This window comes from Prinia subflava, chromosome 9 (genome assembly GCF_021018805.1).
Source record: "Prinia subflava isolate CZ2003 ecotype Zambia chromosome 9, Cam_Psub_1.2, whole genome shotgun sequence".
Classification (NCBI taxonomy): domain Eukaryota; kingdom Metazoa; phylum Chordata; class Aves; order Passeriformes; family Cisticolidae; genus Prinia; species Prinia subflava.
In genome coordinates this window covers 14,434,505-14,439,991 of record NC_086255.1, presented here as the reverse complement: position 1 = coordinate 14,439,991, position 5,487 = coordinate 14,434,505, and the positions used below count along the sequence as shown (strand labels likewise).

Below are 5,487 nucleotides of genomic sequence, written 5' to 3'. Positions count from 1 at the left end.
AATTCAGCATTCCAAACATATGCAACTGTTCCTATATATCTTTTCTTTTCTGTGCCACAAACCCAGACGTATGTGGTAAGGACACATTAGGCAGAGAGGCAGATGGTTGGCACTTGTAACCTGGGGACTGAAGACAGAGTGGCTGTGCCACCCAGCCCCCAAGGAGGGGTCCCCTGGATCAGCTGGATGGGGCTAAAACAAGACTGAAAGGTCAAAAGAAATAAATGCTGAGGGCAGATAAAGTGGGTTTCAGTGTCCCCAGGCCTGCAGTGCCAGCAGAAAACGCCTCCCTGCTGGCAACAAGGCCTTGGTGTACAGTGACAGATCTGGCATTATTTTTATCACAATGGCAGAGGTTGTGCCTACCACAGCTATGGAGAGACACGAGCAGCACAGAAACCTTTGGTAGCTGCAAAGAGCCAGAGGCCTCCTTAAACTCTGCACCTACTGGGACTTCTCTCTGCATTCATGCCTGGAAGGCAGTTCAGCAAGGGTTATGTTTCTTGACACTGCCCCTCTCCTCTTGAAAAAAGGCTAATCGGTGGGGGCAGAAAGGAAAAAAGAAAAAGAAAAAGAAATGAGTTCAGAGATTAACTCCAGCCTGTGAGAAAACTGTAAAAAAATGAAAAAGTAGGGGGAAAAGCATCCTCAATTTTTTTTTCTTTTTAACTCTTAAACGAAACACACAGACCAAATAAAATGTAAAACAGACACGTAGACAGTGGGTAGAATATACTTTCTACTGAGAAAGATTTCAGCTCCAGTTGTAGGAGTTGTTATTGCACATTCTAAGACTGCACTGCTTTGGCTGTTACAGATTTCCAGCAATGTGTATTCAACATTCATAAGTTAAATTTCAAACTCTGGAATCATAGGACAAAAATAACATGAAATACTGGAAATTCATCCAGAATTTTCAAAAGTGCATCTGAATTCATCTTTAAAAATAAAATATGGAGATTTTAATTTTTATACCAAATTATCAGAGGTATCAGCATAATGAAAATGTGTTTTGTTAGATATGAGAATCTTAAAATATACATCCATCATATCATGGAGTTTTGGGTGGGGCTTTTTTTAAGGCAATATTTGATTCTTTTTCTGTTACTGTATCAAGATCAAGTTGGAAAACCACAAGTGATTCCTTATTGAATTTCAATTTGAGCTTTCATGACTTGAAACATCCAAAGAAAAGAGGAATGAATGGTAGCCTGAGGCATGAAGGAAAGATAAGAACCTGTAGATGGCACACAGATTGACCTAGGAGTACTTTTGAGCCAAAACCAAGATAGTTTATTACTCAGAGTGGATGAAGAAAATAGGAATCATCTTTGCTACAACATGTATTTCACTGTACTGTTTCCATAATAGAGAAGTAGAACACTTCTAAACCCAAGGTGAATCAATTAAAAAAAAATGTCAAGGAGCAACTCCATCTTTCTTCCTGCTTACTATTTCTACAGAGTTTCATTAAAAGAGTAAGAATCTTAATTAACAATATCACAAAGAACAAGACACTGACACAGACCCTGAGTCCAAGGACCTGCAGGAATTTCCCAGCTCAAGATGGGAGCTGGACACTGCAGTAATCTCCACCCTTCTCCAGGAGCCATCATACTCCAAGCTGTTCTTCCTATTTACCTGGGAATATGGCAATGCCCAGATACATTCCAGCACCATATAGAGAAGGAAGTCCTGTCCAGAAAAGGATGGAAGAAACAAATATAGAGAATTTGAACACCTAATTCAGTCAGTGTTAGAGGCAACATTAATTGCATAGAAATCCTGTCAATTTAAACTGCCAGTAAGGAGTTTAAGGATAACAGGGGGGAAATTGCCTATAAGCAGTTTAACTCAGAGGAATTAAATCTTGCTGGAAGACTGGTCTGAGAATCCTTCCCCAGAAGGCCCTATTTTATATAAATTGGGTCTTTGGTAACAACTTAGACAAATTTTAGTTTTTCAAATACCAACCACGTGTGCTAACAAGAAGGCATGCAGAATTAACTTCTGCAGAAATGAGGGTTAATGTGAGCCCCTTGCAGCACCTCTGCAGGACCTCCTCGAGTATTTTCAGTGCATAGTTTATAAATTCGCACCTTCCTGCAGGTAAATGTCAGAAAGTTTAAAGTACTTTTTGCTAAGACTTAATGCAACATACAGATGAGCAAACTACAAGGCTGAAAAATTAGACCAAAAGTTCTATGTTAATGTGTACTTTCTACCCATTCTTTCAACTCATTGCCATATACTTTATATGGTGTGTTTGTTGAGATTTTCAAGTAAAAGTTATTTTAAAGAAACTAAAAAAATCTTATTTCTTCTATCTCAGAACTGCCAATATTAATTTCAAGCAAAAATGTATTCTATTATAAATAATAACAGGCTGACACATACTTAACAACCTGTCGCTGTTGGTCCCACTTGAAATGCTCTTTTTCAATTATTTTCCTGCCTTGTTTCATCACTAGTGTTTCAGGCAAAATTATAGGGCTTTAAAATACATTTTCTTTTGCTTATATAAAAGTTTCAGTAATTCAGCCTTAGGATATGCAAAGATTATTGAAAAACTTAAAAATCAGCACAGACTTAACAAGACACAATAGTAGCTGGGGCACAGGAACACCCACAGGTCTTCACAGCTGGAAAGAATACAAAAAAGATGGAGGAAACAGGAAAGGAAACACAAAAAAAGGATGCAGGGAAGGAAGGAGTGTGTTATTGTTGGAGACATTATTGCTGAAAGCTGTTGGCATGTTTTGTTCAGCTACGCATCCCTTCCTTATCAATCCTTCTCACCATACAGAGTAACAGAACTTTTCCCAGCTTATTTACTCACACCTTATTTCATGGCATCTCTTCACTTTCATCACATTGCCTCTCCCTCAGGCCCTCAGAAATAGTTCTTTATTTCCACAGTTCTCCTAGGTCAGGCCTGGGATCCAGCTATTCTCTCCCACGGATAATTCTGTTTACTCATCAAAGCCTCCTCCAGGCATGCGGGCACACAGCAGTGGTGGTCAGGTATGAACAGCCCTGCTGCAGCTCTGGGAGAGCCACATGACTGAGCAAGAATCTGGTGGCAGTCCTAAGGGGACTTTGTGGTGGCTCCTTTAACACATGGGTTTATAAATCTGCACTTGCTACATCCTCTTAAAGGATGACAGCATCTGACACAAATCATGCGTTCTCTTAATGACATCACTGTATAAAACGTCATGAATGAATATATCATTGTTGTGGGCTGACCTTGGCTGACTGCACATCAGACTAAGAGAACTATTTGTGGTCCTAATGGGAAACAGAAGCCTAGATATTCATAAATTCAGTTCAGTGATGTGCTGAAATATAGATAAACTATGTTACGTAAATTCCAAGGAAAATAAATCATTCATGATTTAAGCTGCTCTATAAACTAGCTTTACAAGTGAGTTTATTTTATATACCTGTGCTTTATCACTATTTATTTTTTATATAGAATATCTTTGATTTTTTTCTAATATACAATGCCCTGATAAAACTCAAAGTTTGTGCTAAGGTAAGAACAATTTTAGTGTCTAATCAACTGTTTTGTAAAGTCAAAATTTATACTGCAAGGAAACTATGACCCAACAACAAGAGTTCAAGCAAAACTCCTAAGAAACACTGCCAGTAGTCTTACATACCTGTATTTTAAGAGGTATATAAAAATAATTCCTTGGAATAACAACTCTTACATCAAACAAATGTATCTAAACCAGGAGAGGATTAGACTGCTCTGGGTCAGGAATGCAGCTACAGTTGACCCTGAGGAGCTGGCATTTTATTTAATTGTACAAGTGCTTTGCACTTACAACAGGAAAGATGCTTTTAATTCTAAATTGACAGCAAAAGTGATCTGCAAATTATAACCTTTCATTCCAGCCTGCAGTTGTCTAACACAACTTTCTTTCATTCTGTTTTTAATCAATTCTCTCACTTTTAACCACCAGTAATTTCCCCTGCATTTCGTTCCCTTTGCTTACATTCCTATCCTCTCAATTTCAAGAAGAAATTCCTGGCTTTTGTCATGTTCTGACTCTTTTCTGCTCATGCAACCACTGTAATAATTTTCAAGATGTATTTCCACTAAATAGTTTGCCTGGGATTATATTTAACAAAAATACGTATTTTATAGTCATTCCTCCCATTTTGAAACATTTTAATCTTTTACACATGAAAAGAAACATGCAGTGTTTTGCCCTTTTAAAAGGTGATGGATCCAGTACCTACTCACAAAATGCTTCACAGCACTGGACTGGGATCTAAATGTTTTTAGACAAAAATTAGAAACAGCTGCTTAACTTTTTTGTCCAGTAAATGAATTACTGAATTATGATTTATGACAACCACTTGCAAACTCCATTCTTACTAAAAAATGTAATTATCTTAATTCTTATATAGTCATCTTACAAAACTTTTAGACATTAGGATAATTAATGTGATATATAAAGATATATATTATTATTAAAGTCATAATATATTAAATCATATTTAAAAAGGCAAAAATATCTTGATTATATGAGACATATAGAGCACAAAGATAACGGCCATTGTACCAGCATGATACAATAATACAGAGAACTCTTCAAAATATTTAAATTACATAATACATACAATTTTAATGATTTGACACAATAATAATAGTAGTAGTAGTAGTAAATATGTAAACAATAAATAATGATAAAGTTAAATTAGATCTTATATTTCAAATATCTCTTGCATCTCTTCATGGGAAACTTGCACAGATGAGGCTTCACTAGTCCTCCATAAACTAAGCTTTATATTACTGAACATCAGTAGGGCTACACTTTTCCTATTCTTCCCAAGTTTTTGATAGCATGGCCAACAGAACAACATCCATCAATGGAAAAATTACAAAGCACTGTAGCTTTTATTCCTCTCTGTTGATCTAATAACAAAACTATGTTCTTTTATTTGAAACAATATTTACTGCTCAGTATGCAGTTTGTGTTGTGGTACATAAACCTCTCAACTGCTCTTCTGCAAAAGCATCTCTCCTTGTGGCTATTTTACTTCAAGAAAATTAAACTTGATCCTGGGACCCTGCCATGTCTCCTTCTTATTCAAAACCACTAAAATATTTCTCCTTTTAGGAGACATTTATCAGTTGGGAAACAATGCTGTTTCTTTCTAAACTGTCATTTCTTTCAAGTAATCTCAAACCTTTTCAGCTGAACACTAGCTCTGTGATGCTGATTTCAATTCTAGGTAATTGTGAATTTAAGTCCTCTATAACTATTTGTACATTAGCAGAATCCAAATGTTTTATTAAAAGATTACAGCAAATTTCCATAAGAGATGGCCTGATATAAAACTGGATTGCTGGGGAGCAGGTCACTCTGACTTCTCTATTTTGAATTTAATTTCTATTCTGAAATTTTGAATTCATCCTTTTCCAGAAAATTGTTACTATAAATCACCTCAACAGGTTAGCAACAGTTGGCA

General features: G+C 36.3%; 1 protein-coding gene across 1 annotated transcript in view; it reads right to left on the bottom strand.

The window, feature by feature from the left end:
• LOC134554726 (adhesion G protein-coupled receptor A3-like) overlaps positions 1–5,487 on the bottom strand; it is a 253,447-nt gene that overhangs the window by 165,721 nt on the left and 82,239 nt on the right. The window lies entirely within an intron of this gene.